This window comes from Oryx dammah, unplaced genomic scaffold (genome assembly GCF_014754425.2).
Source record: "Oryx dammah isolate SB20612 unplaced genomic scaffold, SCBI_Odam_1.1 HiC_scaffold_4, whole genome shotgun sequence".
In the NCBI taxonomy this organism is placed as follows: Eukaryota; Metazoa; Chordata; class Mammalia; order Artiodactyla; family Bovidae; genus Oryx; species Oryx dammah.
The window spans coordinates 63,676,976-63,695,264 of record NW_024070188.1 but is presented as its reverse complement, the minus strand read 5'-3'; the positions used below and the strand labels follow the sequence as shown (position 1 = coordinate 63,695,264).

The 18,289-nt window shown below is 41.6% G+C and overlaps 1 protein-coding gene across 4 annotated transcripts in view; it reads right to left on the bottom strand.

Moving 5' to 3' along the window:
* Positions 1-14,709, bottom strand: part of ECT2L (epithelial cell transforming 2 like) — a 78,400-nt gene extending 63,691 nt beyond the window's left edge. For 3 of the 4 annotated variants that reach the window (XM_040238773.1, XM_040238774.1, XM_040238776.1), the window contains exons 1-2: positions 14,607-14,707; positions 3,196-3,277 (exon numbers count right to left, since the gene is read on the bottom strand). The gene's annotated coding sequence lies outside the window, so the exon portion shown is untranslated. Of the gene's footprint in view, positions 1-3,195; positions 3,278-14,606 lie in introns of all 4 variants that reach the window. The other variant, XR_005720823.1, reaches the window with a different exon arrangement.
* Positions 14,710-18,289: the final 3,580 nt, after the last annotated feature.

Below are 18,289 nucleotides of genomic sequence, written 5' to 3'. Positions count from 1 at the left end.
CTAAAACAGACAACCCTAAAGTTACATCTCAACAATATTTTCTATTTTTTTTCATCGATATTTTTAGCTTAGATTCCAGGAGATAGAAATGATTCATAACAATCATGACCGACCAAGATCTACTCTTGACCTACAGATCTCTGAACTAAAAAGAAAAGTTATCTGGCCTAGCCCATACACACACTATGCATGCATGCTCAGTCATGTCTGACTCTTTGTGACACTATGCACTGTAGCCCACCAGGCTCATCTGTCCATGGGATTTCCCAGGCAAGAATACTGGAGTGGGTTTCCATTTCCTACTCCAGGGGATCTTCTTGAGCCAGGGATGGAACCCAGGTCTCCAGCACTGCAGGCAGTTTCTTTACCACTGATCTACCTGGGAACCCCCATATATACAAGATACATATGAAATGGTAGAACAATAAAAGGATAATTTCAATAAGTATTCCCATTTGTAAAGGATAAGAATGGTATATAAAAGAGTTAATCCATAGCAATTCTGAGATCCTGCTGTAGAAGGCTGGATCTCGATTGTCATTTTTAGTCTCAGTCACATTCTCTTTTAGACCATGTAGGTGACTCCTTTGACAATACTGATTTCTTAATATTTATTTAAAATTATTTGAATTCAGGAAGTGCTATGTTCACAACTGTTTAGAGACTTGTCTCTGTCTTTCTGTATAGTCAAAACTGTGGTTTTCTGATAGTCATGTACAGATGTGAGAGTTGGACAGTAAAGAAAGCTGAGGGCCAAAGAATTGATGCTTTTGAACTTTGGTGCTGAAGAAGACTCTTGAGAGTCCCTTGGATAGCAAGGAGATCAAACTAGTCAATCATAAATTAAATAAATCCTGAATATTCACTGGAAGGACTGATGCTGAAGTTGAAGCTCCTATACTTTGGCCACCTGATGTGAAGAGCCAACTCACTGGAAAAGACCCTGATGCTGAGAAAGACTGAAGAAAGGAGAAGGGGGTAACAGAAGATGAAATGGTTGGATGGCATCCTTGACTCAATGGACATGAGTTTGAGCAAGCTCTGGGAGATAGTAAAGGATGGGGAAGCCTAGCATGCTACAGTTCATGGGGTCGCAAAGAGTCGGATACAACTCAACCACTGAACAACAACGATGAGCCTAATCAGACTTTCCTTGGGAAGAACCAAACTCTAAGTCTCCTCTTCTTGAGATATGCTCCCAACTGTGATATGCTCCCAACTTCTTGATATATGCTCCCAACTTCTTGATATATGCTCCCAACTTCTTGAGATATGCTCCCAACTGTGAAAGTATTTGCTGGTACCACCTTATGGCACGTTTTTCCCACTGCTTTTTCCTCCTGTCCTTCAGCTCTCTCCCGGGACTCAAGCTCGGCCAAAACTAATGAAACTCAGGCCCTGATGTCTCACTGCAAAAATTCATTGAGAGACAAAGCAATAAGAGGTGGATTTGTTAGGATCCAGAGAGAAGCCAATGGCACCCCACTCCAGTACTCTTTTCTGGAAAATCCCATGGATGGAGGACCCTGGTAGGCTGCAGTCCATGGGGCCGCTAAGAGTCAGACACGACTGAGTGACTTCACTTTCACTTTTCACTTTCACGCATTGAAGAAGGAAATGGCAACCCACTCCAGTGTTCTTGCCTGGAGAATCCCAGGAACGGGGGAGCCTGGTGGGCTGCTGTCTATGGGGTCGCACAGAGTCGGACACGACTGAAGTGACTTAGCAGACCTTATTCCATTCAGAGATCCTAATGGTGGTGTGACAGCCATTTTCTTCTTGACTCGGTCTTGCTGCGATGCCGAGTTTTAAGCAGCCTTTGTTTCTCAAAGGGTTTCTCTATTGCTTCTCTGCTAGTTGAATGTGTGACTCAGTTGCACCTCCACTCAGTTCTGAGTTTTTTTGTTGTCTCTGAATTTCTTTTCATTTCTGCTTGCAAACCAAATTTTTTTTATTCTGAGTTCCTTTAATTCTGTGGTAGTAGTACCTTGGCAAATGCAGCCAGTAATAACAGACTCATTATAATAAGTCATTTTCTACCTCTTTGCATAAAGTATAAGCTTATTAGGTATATAATATGCTCTTTAAGCTATTCTAGAATATAGTTCTACGGATTTTTGTGGTGGCATGGATTGCTAACAGTCCAAGTTCCCAATAACAATTTCATGCTGCTATAGTGGATGTTAATGCCACATAATTTGGAATATATTGATGCTGGTATGGCAGTACCCTACTCCTGGATCCAATATTTGTACCTACAAAACACTTAAGGAAAAAATATCAATTGAACTTATTCAAGAGAATAGAAAATTGGGAATTATTTCCAAGTTCTTCTATGAAGTCAACATAATCTTAACACCAAAACCCACCAAAGACCTTACAAGAGAAGAATATTATAGGTTTATTATCATAAACATAATCCTGAAACAAAAATCCTCATCAAAATATTAGAGCACCAAACATATCAATATATGAAAAAGTTACCATATCACCACCAATTTGGACTGATTCTTGGAACATAAATTTAGTTTGATATTACAAAATCAATGTACTTATCATTGATAAAACAAAGGAGAAAATCATAAAAATCTCAGTAAATACAGAAAGTGCATTTTTTCCAGCTGTTCCATGTGGCATGCAGGATCTTAGTTCCTCAACCAGGAATCGAAACTGTGCCCCTGCAGTGGAAGCACAGAGCCCTAACCAGTGAACCACCAGGGAATTCCCCCAAAAGTGCATTTGATAAGCTCCAACTCCCATTCTTAACAACAATAAAAATCTTACCAATCTGGATGAACCTGGATGAAATTTTGGGTGTACTAGGATGGGGTAATTGTATTCTGCTTGTGAAAGGCATGTGAATCATGACCAGAGGGTGGGTCGTATATTGTCTGCAAGCTATGGCCAAGATAATTTCTCCCATCCCAGTTCTTCCATCAAGAAGTAGAGTCTTATTGACCTTCTTCTCCTTATATCTGAACTAGCACTGCCTTATTTTAACCACTAGAATGTTGTGGAAGTGATGGTTAATGACTTCTGGTCCTAGGCCTTAAGACTTGCTTTCTCTTTTTGCACTCTCGAGATGTAGCTTCCATGTAAATGAGCTTAGGCTAGATTACTGAGTAAGGAAAGACCACATGAAAAGACAGAGGTTGAACCCAGCCGCCAGCTTTTCAGCCACCCAAGTCAGAGTACCTGGTGTGTGAATGAAGCCAACTCAGGTATTCCAGTTCCAATTGAGCTCCTAGGTAAATGCAACCATGTGAATGACTCCAGCCTATAAAAGACATGGAGGTACAGTAGATAAGAATCTGCCTGCCAGTGCAGAGGATATGGGTTCGATCCTTGGTCTGGGAACATTCTACATGCTGCAGAGCAACTAAGCCTGTGTGCCACAACTATTGAGCCCTCACTGCAAAGAAACTAAGCCTGTGTACCACAACTACTAAGCCCTCACTATAGAGCTCCAACTACTGAAGCCTGCGAGCTCTAGGGCCCAGAAGCCACGACTACTGAGCCTGTGCTGCAGCTACTGAGGCCTGTGCACCTAGAATCTGTGCTCTGCAACAAGAGAAACCACCACAATGAGAAGCCCACGCACCATAATGAAGAGTAGCACCCACTTGCCCCAAATAGAGAAAGCCCAAGAGTAGCAGTGAAGACCTAGCACAACCAAAAATAAATAAGTAATCATGAAAAAGAGGAAGTGTACCTGCCAAGATGAATTGTGAACCCAGAAAATTGTGAAAGACAATGATTCCTGTTTCAAATTTGGGGATGCTTTGTTATCCAGCACAGACTGACAAAGCTGAGTGTTGGTGAACATCCAGAACTCTCATATACAGCTGGTGAAGGTGTAAATTAGTATAAGTGCTTTGAAAAATTGTTTGGCATTATTTCCTAAAGTTGAAAATATGCAGAAAAACATGCACATATAAACCAAATATATCCACAAGAGTATTCATAGCTGCACTGGATAGCTCCAAACTGGAAACAACCCAAGCATCCATCAGTAGTTGAATGGATAAATATATTGTCATATATTCATGCAATAAAATACTATAGATCAATGAACAGACTGCTGCTAAACACATCAATATGCACAAATCACACATCATAAGACATTAAAAAAAGGAAGCTGGGAAAAAAAGGATACATTTTGTATAATCCCATTTATACGAAGTTCTACACTATAATGTTCAAAGTAAAGATAGTGGTTATCTTTAGTGGGGATGTCCCTGGTGGCTCAACGAGTAAAGCATCTATCTACAGTGCGGGAGACCTGGGTTCAATTCCTGGGTTGGGAAGATCCCTTGAAGAAGAAAATGGCAATCCTCCGGACATGACTGAGCGACTTCACTTTCCTTTCCTTTTCCTTTAGTGAGGAAAGAGATGGGAATGACTAGAAGGGATATGAGAAGGGATTTTGGTACTGATCAACGAGTGGGACCCTAGGTGAATCCACTCATAATTTATTGAGTATTTACCCTTAGGACTTACATATTTTTCTATCTTCTATTTTCAATTAAAAAGTTTTAAAAGAATAATATCAAACACTACTAATTTCCTAGGAAAAAAATAAAAGTACAACTGTATAAAAAATATTAGAAAACTTTACTGAAAAACAACTTTTAAAGAACTAAATAAATGGAGAGACATGCTTGATTCATGTATTAGAGATTCAAAAAAATGAAGAAACTAATTCATTCAAACTGATCTACAGATTCAATGGAATCTCAAAAATAAAATCCCAAAGAGATATTGTGGGGTGTGTGTGAGTGTGTGTGTGTAACTTGAAAAACTGAGTCTAAAATATTCATGGAAGTTTAAAGGACTAAAGTTGGGAATTCCCTGGCAGTCCAGTGGTTAGGACTCCACACTTCCACTGCTGTGGGCCTGGGTTCAGTCCCTTTTTGGGGAACTAAGATCCCATAAGCCATGTGGCATGGCCAAGAAATAAAGGGCTAAATAGTCCAGATGGTCTGGAAGAGCAAGAGAAGAAGATGTGCTTCTAGATATCAAGACTTATAATAGGGAGGCATAAATAGGGAGTTTTGGATTAACATACACACAGTACTGTATATAAAATAGATATAGTATTTCTTATTGTAGCTATGAACCTACTGTATAGCACAAGGAACTATATTCACTATCTTTTAATAACCTATGGTGGGAAAGAACCTGAAAAAGAATGGTGGTGGTGGTGTAGTCGCTAAGTCGTGTCCAACTCTTGTGACCCCATGGACTGTATCCTGACAGGTTCCTCTGTCCATGGAATTTTCCAGGCAAGAATACTGGAGTGGGTTGCTATTTCCTCCTCCAGGGGCTCTTCCCAACCCAGGGATCAAACCTGGGTCTCCTGCATTGCAGGCAGATTATTTATCGACTGGGCCACAAGGGAAGCCCTTGTGGGGCTTTTTAAAAAATTAATTTTAGTTGATGTACGAAGCTATGTTAGTTTCAGGTGTACAGCAAAGTTTTATATATATATATAAACTGTATTACAACTATGGGCTTCCCTGGTAGCTCAGACAGTAAAGAATCCGCCTGCACTGCAGGAGACTGCCTGCAACACAAGAGACGCATGTTTGATCCCTGAGTCAGGAATATCCCCTAGAGAAGGAAATGGCTAATGGCTACCCACTCCAGTAACCTTTCAGGGAAATCCCATGGACAGAGGAGCCTGGGGGCTACAGTCCATGGGGCTGCAAGAGTTGGACACAACTGAGTGACTAAATCACAATCACCACTACATCACAACTATATCTTATTTTTTTTTAAAAAAAGGATATATTGTATAGCATGAGGAATTACAGTCATTATCTTGTAATAACTTTTAATCAAGTATAATCTGTAAAACTGTTGAATCACTATGCTATACACCTGAAATGAAAACATTGCAAATCAACTATACTTCAATAAAAAATTAATCTATAAAAGACTTTATAAAGCTGCAGTAATACGATAACATGGTATTAGCATGGGGACAGACAACTAATCATAGGAGCAGAAATAGCCTCATCTAAGTTACACACTTTTTAGATGACAAATCAAAGAGGAAGAGAGAGATTTTTTCATTTATAGAAAAATAGAATATCTGTTTTAAAAAGAGAAAAGCAAGTGGACCCCTTTCTCATATCATACCACACACACATCAAAATCTGGAGGCTTTTTATATGTAAAATCAATTACATATGGTTTGTGAGTGCCCAGAAGACAAAATTAAGAAAAATGGATGAGGTCAGAGGGATGGATTTTGGCTCAGTCTAAGTAGGAAAACAATCACTTCAGCAGCATTAGCTGTCCCGGGAGATTATGTCCATTACGGAAGGCATTAAAACACAAATTGGATGACTGCTTCTCAGTGAAACTGTAGCTGAGGTTCAAGCGTCAGAAATGTTTAAGTTTCTAAGCAACCTCTGTTGCTATAAATACCAAGAAAAGAGGGAACAATGTGAATTTCTTTAGCCTGGAGTAGCTGAGGAAAATTTTTTGGCAAGTCAGAAAAATCTGAAAGTAAGACAAACACTGGTGGTGCCTCTACACTTATTACACTTCAGTTGGATAGAAGCATATTTTAAAAATGAGTATCTCAGAAGGGCATGCACCATATTAGGAAGGGCAGCATGACATGGTGAGCACCAAATTTGGACTCTTGCTCTGATCTCCCCCAGATTGAAGCTCTTAGAGGCTTCTCTGGTGGTCAAGTGGTTAAGACTCCTTGCTTCCCATTGAAGGGGGCATGGGTTTGATTCCTGGTCTGGTAACTAAGATCCCAAGTGCCATGTGGATACAGCCAGAAGAAAAAAAGATTGAAGCTTCACAGGTAATTTCATCTCTGAGCCTCAGTCTCATGTGTGAAGCAAGGCAGTGATGTGTCTTGGCAAACTACACTACAACAATGTTCAGATAAAAACCTCATGGCAATGTGGAAAATTAAAACCTCCCTCTGAATCAGCATTAAATGAAAACAAATTCTTGGTTTCATACAATGCCCAGCTGTTGTTACGTGAAATGTCTCTAAGAGCCAACATAAGGGATTTTTATTTAGCAAATCCTCAGAATTGTTATTATCCTCTGTGGTAAGGGATTTGCTGAATTACAAAATGAACGTAACACTGCAGAAAAAATAGTTACTATCTCTGCAGGTGGGCTTCAATATGTGGATATAGTACATGATATGTAGATATAAATACAGACTCAGATGCAAATTCCCACAGGATTATATTCATTCTCTTAGATTAATATTTTACTTCATTGACTAGTTATTTGACTGAGGGAGAGACAGTGTGCTGGCAATCACTACTTCTTTAAATGGAATGATTTCTTTTCATAGTCTAGCATTTAAAATCTCCCCAAGTAGTAGCTCCATAAGATATTAATAGGCATTTCCCAGAAAAAGAGGATATGTGGTTAAATATGCCTGGAAATGATTGATAGAACAAAATTTACATTTTTTTTTTTTTGCAGGACGTTTTAGAAATTTAGTATGTTGCTGTCCATAGTCAGTCTCCAGGAGAAGGATATAATATGTAGCATTTCCCTTGTTCATTGTCATAGGAGCCTATCATGAAGAGTATTAGTTATCTGATGTGGGTAACATGGTGGGTATCTAGTGCTATGTAACAAACGGTCCCAAAACTTAGCTGAATAAAAAAGCATTTATGCGACTCCCCTGGTAGGTCAGTGGCTAAGACTCTGAGCTCCCAAGGCAGGTGGCCCAGGTTCGATCCCTGGTCAGGGAATTAGATCCCACAGGCCTCAACTAAGAATTCACATGTACCAACTAAGAATGTGCATGCCACAGCTAGAGTGAAGATCTTGGGTGCTGCAACTAAAACCCAGTGCAACCAAAAAATAAATAAAAATATATATTTTTTAAAAAGCATTTATTCTGTCATAGTTTCCATGAGTCAAGGGTCAAGCATGGCTGGCTTAACTAGGTTCTCTGGTTCAGGATCTCTCATAACCCAAGTGTCAGCTGGGGCTGTTGTCATCGCAAAGCTGAACTGTGGAAGGAGCCACTTCCAAGCCCTGGTAGAGGGCTGTCAGCAAGATTCAGTTCCTCAGACTGTTGGAACAAGAGTTCCTTGTAGGTTGGAGGCTCCCCTTCCAGCTGGATTTTCCACAGCTTAGCTCACAAAATGGTAAACAAGCAAGAGGGTAAGAGAGGGCAGGCAAGATGGAAGCCAGAGTCTGTGACAAAATCTCAGAAGGAACCTCAGAAGTAATACACCATCACTTTTGATTAGTCAGAGCAGGGGTCAGCAAACATGGTCAGCAGGCCGTATTTGGCCTACAGCCTATTTTTGTAAACAGTTTTATTGGAAGACAGCTAATCACATTTATTTACATATTGGCTCTGGCGGCTTTTATAGTATAACAGCAGAATTGAGTATTTGGGAAAGAAACTGTGTGGCCTGCATAGCTAAAAATATTTACTACCAGGCCCTTTACAGAAAAAGTTTGTCAACACCTGCATTAGAAACAATTCTAGCTCACACTTGAGGGGAGGAGTTTCACAAGGACAGGAATGCCAGGAGGCTGGGGTTGTAGGGACTCATTTTAGAAGTTGCCTATCACATAGTGCCTGCCAACAGGTAGAAAGGGTGAGTTGCTCAGTCATGTCCGACTTTTACAACCCCATGGACTGTAACCCACCAGGTTCTTCCGTCCATGGAATTCTCCAGGCAAGAATACTGGAGTGGGTTGCTCTTTCTGACTAGAGGGGATCTTCCGAACCCAGGGATCGAACCCACGTCTCTTATGTCTCCTGAATTGGCAAGCGGGTTCTTTACAACTAGCACCACCTTGGAAGCCTGCCAACTGTTAGGGACTTGATAAGTACTTGCTGAGTGAGTAAATGAGTAATTCTACCACATCTACCAATTTTCTAAAAGTTGCTAACCAAGAAAAAGCCCAATTCCTTCACTGATTATTAGGGTCTGACAATTGCTTTCCAGTCCGTCCTAGTTCACTGATTCCTAGAATGTTGATGTTCACTCTTATCATCTCCTGTTTGACCACTTCCAATTTGCCTTGATTCATGGACCTAACATTCCAGGTTCCTATGCAATATTGCTCTTTACAGCATCGAACCTTGCTTCTATCACCAGTCACATCCACAGTTGGGTGTTGTTTTTGCTTTGGCTCCATCCCTTCATTCTTTCTGGAGTTACTTCTCCACTGATCTCCAGTAGCATATTGAGCACCTACCGACCTGGGGAGTTCATCTTTCAGTATCCTATCTTTTCGCCTTTTCATGCTGCTCATGGGGTTCTCAAGGCAAGGATACTGAAGTGGTTTGCCATTCCTTTCTCCAGTGGACCACATTCTGTCAGACCTCTCCACCATGACCTGTCTGTCTTGAGTGGCCCCACACGGCATGGCTTGGTTTCACTGAGTTAGACAAGGCTGTGGTCCATGTGATCAGATTGGCTAGTTGTTTGTGACTGTGGTTTCAGTCTGCCCTCTGATGCCCTCTCTCAGTGCCTACCGTCTGACTTGGGTTTCTCTTACCTTGGACGTGGGGTATCTCTTCAGGGCTGCTCCAGCAAAGCACAGCCACTGCCCCTTACCTTGGGCACAGGGTAGCTCCTCTTGGAGGAATCCCTTAGAAGAAATGGAGTAGCCATCATAGTCAACAAGAGTCTGAAATGCAGTACTTGGATGCAATCTCAAAAATGACAGAATGATCTCTGTTCATTTCCAAGGCAAACCATTCAATATCATGGTAATCCAAGTCTATGCCCTGACCAGAAACACTGCAGAAGCTGAAGTTGAACAGTTCTATGAAGACCTACAAGACTTTCTAGAATTAACACCCAAAAAAGATGTCCTTTTCATTATAGCAGACTGGAATGCAAAACTAGGAAGTCAAGAAACACCTGGAGTAACAGGCAAATTTGGCCTTGAAGTACGGAATGAAGCAGGGCAAAGGCTAATAGAGTTCTGCCAAGAGAACACACTGGTCATGGCAAACACCCTCTTCCAATAACACAAGAGAAGACTCTACACATGGACATCACCAGATGGCCAACACTGAAATCAGATTTGATTATATTCTTTGCAGCCAAAGATGGAGAAGCTCTATACAGTCAGCAAAAACAAGACTGGGAGCTGACTGTGGCTTAGATCATGAACTCCTTATTGCCAAATTCAGACTGAAATCCAAGAAAGTGAAGAAAACCACTAGACCATTCAGGTATGACTTAAATCAAATCCCTTACGACTATACAGTGGAAGTGAGAAATAGATTTAAGGGACTAGATCTGATAGACACAGTGCCTAATGCACTATGGATGGAGGTTCCTGACATTGTACAGGAGACAGGAATCAAGACCATCTCCAAGAAAAAGAAATGCAAAAAAGCAAAATGGCTGAGGAGGCCTTACAAATAGCTGTGAAAGAAGGGAAGTGAAAAGCAAAGGAGATAGGAAAGATATACCCATTTGAATACAGAGTTCCAAAGAATAGCAAGGAGAGATAAGTAAGCCTTCCCCAGTGATCAATGCAAAGAAATAGAGGAAAACAATAGAATGGGAAAGACTTGAGATCTCTTCAAGAAAATCAGAGATACCAAGGGAACATTTCATGCAAAGATGGGCTCAATTAAGGACAGAAACGGTAGGGACCTAACAGAAGCAGAAGATATTAAGAAGAGGAGGCAAGAATACACAGGAGAACTGTACAAAAATGATCTTCACAACCCAGATAATCATGATGGTGTGATCACTCACCTAGAGCCAGACATCCTGGAATGTGAAGTCAAGTGGGCCTTAGGAAGCATCACTACAATCAAAGCTAGTGGAGGTGATGGAATTCCCATTGAGCTATTTCAAATCCTGAAAGATGATGCTGTGAAAGTGCTGCACTCAATATGCCAGCAAGTTTGGAAAACTCAGCAGTGGCCACAGGACTGGAAAAGGTCAGTTTTCATTCCAATCCCAAAGAAAGGCAATGCCAAAGAATGCTCAAACTACCACACAATTGCACTCATCTCACACGCTAGTAAAGTAATGCTTAAAATTCTCCAAGCCAGGCTTCAGCAATACGTGAACTGTGAACTCCCAGATGTTCAAGCTGGTTTTAGAAAAGGCAGAGGAACCAGAAATCAACTGCCAACATCCGCTGGATCATGGAAAAAACAAGAGAGTTCCAGAAAAACATCTATTTCTGCTTTATTGACTATGCCAAAGCCTTTGACTGTGTGGATCACAATCAACTGTGGAAAATTCTGAAAGAGATGGGCATACCAGACCACCTGACCTGCCTCTTGAGAAACCTGTATGCAGGTCAGAAAGCAACAGTTAGAACTGGACATGGAACAACAGACTGGTTCCAAATAGGAAAAGGAGTACGTCAAGGCTATATATTGTCACCCTGCTTATTTAACTTATATGCAGAGTACATCATGAGAAATGCTGGGCTGGAGGAAGCACAAACTGGAATCAAGATTTCTGGGAGAAACATCAATAACCTCAGATATGCAGATGACACCACCCTTATGGCAGCAAGTGAAGAAGAACTAAAGAGCCTCTTGATGAAAGTGAAAGAGGAGAGTGAAAAAGTTGGCTTAAATCTCAACATTCAGAAAACGAAGATCATGGCATCTGGTCCCATCACTTCATGGCAAATAGATGGGGAAACAGTGGACACAGTGGCTGACTTTATTTTTCTGGGCTCCAAAATCACTGCAGATGGTGATCACAGCCATGAAATTAAAAAACGCTTACTCCAAATGAAAGGAAATGAAAGGGAATGAAAGTTATGACCAACCTAGATAGCATACTCAAAAGCAGAGACATCACTTTGCCAACAAAGGTCCATCTAGTCAAGGCTATGGTTTTTCCAGTAGTCATGCATGGATGTGAGAGTTGGACTATAAAGAAAGCTGAGTACTGAAGAATTGATGCTTTTGAACTGTGGTGTTGGAGACGACTCTTGAGAGTCCCTTGGACTGCAAGGAGATTCAACCAGTCCATCCTAAAGGAAATCTGTCCTGAATATTCATTGGAAGGACTGATGTTGAAGCTGAAACTCCAATACTTTGGCCACCTGATGCAAAGAGCTGACTCATTTGAAAAGACCCTGATGCTGGGAAAGATTGAGGGCTGGAGAAGGGGAAGACAGAGGATAAGATGGTTGGATGGCATCACAGACTCAATGGACATGGGTTTGAGTGGACTCTGGGAGTTGGTGATGGACAGGGAGGCCTGGTATGCTGCGGTTCATGGGGTCACAAAGAGTCGGACACGACTGAGCGACTGAACTGAGTCTGTAGCTCTTCTTGTGTGTAACTGGATCCAACAAACATAATAAGTAACAAAATCAAAGTGGGGAGGGGAATATGTCATAAATACTGTATTTACTATCCTTTTTTTTGAACAGCTACTCTGACTGGCATGGTGCTAGTTACTCTTTCCTATACATAAGCTCATATATTTCTCACATTCACCTTGAGAGTTTGATTACAGACAAGAAGAACAGGGTAAAGAAAATCACCTATGGACACACAGGCAGTAATTGGCTATCAAATTTAAAGATTATACTGGATTTTTCCTAATATGTGAGTGTAACTTTAATTTGATATATGACTACTATGGGTTAATTTGGAAATATACTTTCTATTCTATGACTGACTATTCTTTATAACTGGCATATCAATTAGAAACTTAGCAATTAACACTGGTACCTCTATGCTTAGTGAAAGAAAAGGTGGTGATTCGTATGATAATCAAAGTCAGACTAAAGGGTGAGAGGGCTGGACAATCGCCAGTCCATACAGAGAGCTATAAATCGTTACTGGGATAAATCAGAACCATGTTGTCCTTAACTATGTTTCCACAGGTGACTGGTTATACAGTTGGAGGAATGTAAATTACTCTGGTTCTGCTGCACAGGACAAGACACTGACTTGGAGTGGAAACTGGAAACAAAACATTGTTTCCTGGCACAGAGGTACCTACATTTGAGTACTTTGGCAATTCACACTGCAAGTTGTACAATGATTCATTTATTACCTAAATTTTAGTTCTTTAAATATGCCTCCTCTTGGGTTGTATGGTTCTAGAGACTGCAAAAAGAACAGGTGTAGAGAAAAAGTGAGTGTGATTCATGAAAAAATAGAAATGAAAGGTAATTCTAGTTAAATGTCTGATATGCAGGGCATGTAAAAACAAGACACTTGAATGTCAACTTGTATATAATTTTTATTAAATGTACAAGTAAATGATGAAAATAACAGCATGTTTTGAGGAAATCTGCCCTATTAATAGTATAGAAGGGGATAGGAAATATCACACTTGTGAGCCAAAACTGCTGCTGCTCAGTGGCTTCAGTAGTGTCCTAGGCTTTTCGACCCTATAGACCATAGCCCGCCAGGCTCCTTTGTCCATGGGATCCTCCAGCAAGAATACGGGAGTGGGTTGCCATGTCCTCCCCTCCAGGGGATCTTCCCAACTCAGGGATTAAACCCACATCTCCTGAGTTGCAGGCAGATTCTTTACCCCTGAGCCACCGGGGAAACCCATGAGCCAAAACTGGACATATTCAAATGATGAATTTGCTCACTGATAGAGAAGTTTATAGTTATAAACATTAAAATTATAACGAGGCGACTGTACTATTTAAATTCATTTGAGAAAAACAACCAATTATTGTTGTTCTAAAACTTTCAAGTCTCAATCCTTACTTTTTTTCATGGAAATAATGGTTTTTAGAGCATGATTTTTGGGTTTTTATGGTGCACAAAGGTCAAGATGGGCTTGAAAACAATTACACGGGTTGAGCTGCACTTGAATACAAGCGACGTCTGGATATTCTGTTCTGATATATGGCAAGATTTATTAATACATAGAGCATAAGTACTTTTAAGTGGAGAAGGAAATGGCAACCCAAGTACTTTTAAACGGCGAAGGAAATGGCAACCCACTCCAGTGTTCTTGCTTGGAGAATCCCAGGGATGGGGGAGCCTGGTGAGGGCCGTCTATGGGGTCGCACAGAATCGGACACGACTGAAGCGACTTAGCAGCAGCAAGTACTTTTAAAAGGATAAATATAAGTACCATGATTTGATCCTATTGACCTATTTAGGAATATAATCCTATTCATCAATGTTAGCATATTAACTTTTCAGAGCTAGGCAGTTCTAACCATGAACTGTACTCGCAGGTTTTTTGTATTTCTCCTTTGCTACCCCACGCCCACCCCTTCCACTCTCCACATTTCTGACTCCGCGGGAGGAAGAGGGCGAGAACTAGCCAACGAAGGGTGGGAGTCGTTGTGAGTGAGTTCAGAATACTACGAAAATCAGTGTTTTCCGAAGTGCTAACGAACGTGACTTCATCTCTACCCCAAATGCGTGCTCTGCAGAAGCTAAGAGTTTACTGGCAATGGCCCAGTTCAAACTTGACCCTAGGCAGGGATAGTTTCATTCCTCCCAAGCGCCACTTCTGGGCGCTGGTTCCCCAAGGCCACGGAAGGGGAGCCCAGAGAGGGCGCAGCTTAGGGTCTTCCCGAGGCTGCACCGGGAACTAAACCGCCGAGGCGCGGGACCCCGACGGCCCCAAGCAAAAGCTATGCGGCCCGGAAGCCAAGGGCTTTACCTCCAGGCGGTGGCGGAGAGACCCGGCTCCTGGCGGTTGCCTCCTCTTTGGATCGCGTGGAGGGGCGAGAGCAGGACGCTGGCCGCAGCCCGGGGAAGGGGCGGGTCGGCAGCGCGCCGTTTCCATAGCGTCCCGACAACACGGCCGCGCCCGGTCCCGCAGGCAGCTCTACAGCACCGGCATCCACACCCCATAGCCGGGCCTGAGCGGTTGGAGGGACTGGGTGGCCAGCTGTCCCAGCTAGGGGACGAGAAGCCGGGAGGACAACACCCCCAACATTAGGGCTGCACCGGATTCTGGCCAAGTCGGCGATCCTGCTCCTTTGTCACCCTCCAAGGAGTTTGTGACAGGATCCCAGCAGTCGCTGTAGTCCTAGAAGCCCCTGAAGACAAGAGCAGAGGAGCCAAACCCCAACAGGAGACTTGGATACTGAAGCCAGTGTTTGCTTGGTCTCCAAGAAAGTAACTTTAAGGCTGTGTGATGCAAACGGTGGGATTTCTTAATCTTCAGCAAATCCTCTGATTATTTTAATACCTATTGCCAATTTTCACATTATACAAGAGGTGCCAAACCCCAAACAACATCCTTCTTGATAAATTTTTATTGATTCTGGTCAAAATGCCTTTAAGTATTTATTATGAAGCCTTTTTTAAATAATATGTAGATGAACAATTAACGCCAAGGAAAGATGTTCACAACATGAAAAATGTTAGAAAACTATACGAATTGTGCCACCTAATTTTTGTAATTTTTCGAGTCCCCTGGTAGCTCAGATGGTAGAGAATCTGCCTGCAATCTGGGAGACCTGAGTTGGATCCCCGGGTCCGGAAGATCCCAGGGAGAAGGGAATGGCTACCCACTCCAGTATTCTTCCCTGGAGAATTTCACTGACAGAGAAGTCTGACGGGCTACAGTCCATGGGATCACAAAGAGTCGGATACTACTGGGGGACTACACTTTCTTTCACTTTAATTTTTGTAAATAAATGTTTAAGAACTTTGGAAGTAAGTGAACAAATGTTAAATGGTTTGCTCTGGTAGTACTTTAAAAAAATCCAATTTTAAGTAAAAATTTTCTACAGTAAACGTGTTAAGTCGCTTCAGTTGTGTCCGACTCTTTGAGACCCTATGGACTGTAGCCCACCAGGCTCCTCAGTCCAAAGGATTCTCCAGGCAAGGATACTGAAGTGGGTTGCCATCTCCTTCTCCAGGGGATCTTCCCCGCCAAGGGAATGAACCTTGTCTCTTACATCTCCTGGTTCTCTAGGACTGCCTGCATTAGTAGCCGGGTTCTTTACCACAAGCGCCACCTGGGAAGGTAAATACGTAACATCTGTATAATAAATAATAAATTTTATAATTAGGTTTTGTTCTAATCCAAGTACCTCATGTTTTTTTCCTGTTGTCTTTTAACATGTTTAAGTTGTGTGAAAGGATACAAATTAGATAAACTAAAAATTTATTACCTGAGACCCACATGGAGTTCCTTGACACAAAGGACAAATGAACCAACTGAACAAACAAGGTCAATCTACTGCTCTGTCACTAAGCCACAGGAAACAGCTTTTTCTTTACTGTCTCAGGACTCATCCAAGAAAAACATGTCAAATGACAGAGTTTCCTTTTGCTCTGTTAGACCTAGGATGCTCTTTCCCCTGGAATTCCTATCTGCTAATCCCAACAGAAAAGTTTTGAATGTTGCATTTAATGTTCCGGTGACTTTCTCATTTTTAAAAGGGGTATTAAAAAGATGATTAGATAAACTGACCAAAATTCTTTCAACTCAGAATGCCAAAATTTACTGAAATTGAGATTTTTAAAGAATAATGTTCAGTGGGTCCCTGCCCTCCCCCATCTCCATTTAGGTGCTTGTTTCTGTCGCCTGGAAACAAGGTGGAAGAAGCATGGGCCTATTCTACAAGGTGAAGGCAAGTGAGCTATAAGTGAATAAATAAAATGTGGTATGTCAATACAATAGAATATGATTCAGCCAGGAAAAGAAGTATTGATACATGCTACAACATGGATGAAACTTGCAATCTTGAAAACATTATAGGAGATAAAGAAGCCAGTCACAAAAGCTGTGTATGGTATAATTCTATTGATAGAAAATGTCCAGAAGTGGTCAGTCCATGGAAACAGAAAGTAGATTACTGTTGCCAAGTGCTGAGGGGTTTGGGAGATAGGGAGTGACTGCTTATGAGTTTCTTTCTGAGGTGATGAAAATGTTCTAGCTAGAATTAAATTATGGTGATGGATGCACAACTCTGAATCTACTAAAAACCACTGAATTATACACTAAAAAGGGAAAATATTTATGGCATATGAATTATTTCAATCAGTTCACTTCAGTCACTCAGTTGTGTCCGACTCTTTGCGACCCCATGAACCACAGCACACCAGGCCTCCCTGTCCATCACCAGCTCCCGGAGTCTACCCAAACTCATATCCATCGAGTCAGTGATGCCACCCAGCCATCTCAATCCTCTGTCATCCCCTTCTCCTCCTGCCCCCAATCCCTCCCATCATCAGGGTCTTTTCCAATGAGTCAGCTCTTTGCATCAGGTGGCCAAAGTATTGGAGTTTCAGCTTCAGCATCAATCAGTCCCTCCAATGAACACTCAGGACTGATCTCCTTTAGGATGGACTGGTTGGATCTCCTTGCAGTCCAAGGGACTCGCAAGAGTCTTCTCCAAAACCATAGTTCAAAAACATCAATTCTTCGGTGCTCAGCTTTCTTTATAGTCCAACTCTCACATCCATACATGACCACTGGAAAAACCGTAGCCTTGACGGACGTTTGTTGGCAAAGTAATGTCTCTGCTTTTTAATATGCTGTCTAGGTTGGTCATAACTTTCCTTCCAAGGAATAAGTGTCTTTTAATTTCATGGCTGCAGTCACCATCTGCAGTGATTTTGGAGCCCAGAAAAATAAAGTCAGCCACTGTGTCCACTGTTTCCCCATCTATTTGCCATGAAGTGATGGGACCAGATGCCATGATCTTCGTTTTCTGAATGTTGAGATTTAAGCCAACTTTTTCACTCTCCTCTTTCACTTTCATCAAGAGGCTCTTTAGTTCTTCACTTGCTGCCATAAGGGTGGTGTCATCTGCATATCTGAGGTTATTGATATTTCTCCCAGAAATCTTGATTCCAGTTTGTGCTTCCTCCAGCCCAGCGATTCTCATGATGTACTCTGCGTATAAGTTAAATAAGCAGGGTGACAATATATAGCCTTGACATACTCCTTTTCCTAATTGGAACCAGTCTGTTGTTCCATATCCAGTTCTAACTGTTGCTTTCTGACCTGCATACAGATTTCTCAAGAGGCAGGTCAGGTGGTCTGGTATGCCCATCTCTTTGAGAATTTTCCACAGTTGATTGTGATCCATACAGTCAAAGGCTTTGGCATAGTCAATAAAGCAGAAGTAGAAAAAAAAAAAAAAAGCAGAAGTAGATGTTTTTCTGGAACTCTCTTGCTTTTTCGATGATCCAGTGGATGTTGGCAATTTGATCTCTGGTTCCTCTGCCTTTTCTAAAACCAGCTTGAACATCTGGAAGTTCACGGTTCACATATTGTTTAAAAGCTAATGTTAATATTAATAAGCTACTGACTGCTGAACGTTACTGGTGTCAACTATGGTGCTAAGGATCTTATATATACATGTTTTACTTCCTCATTAC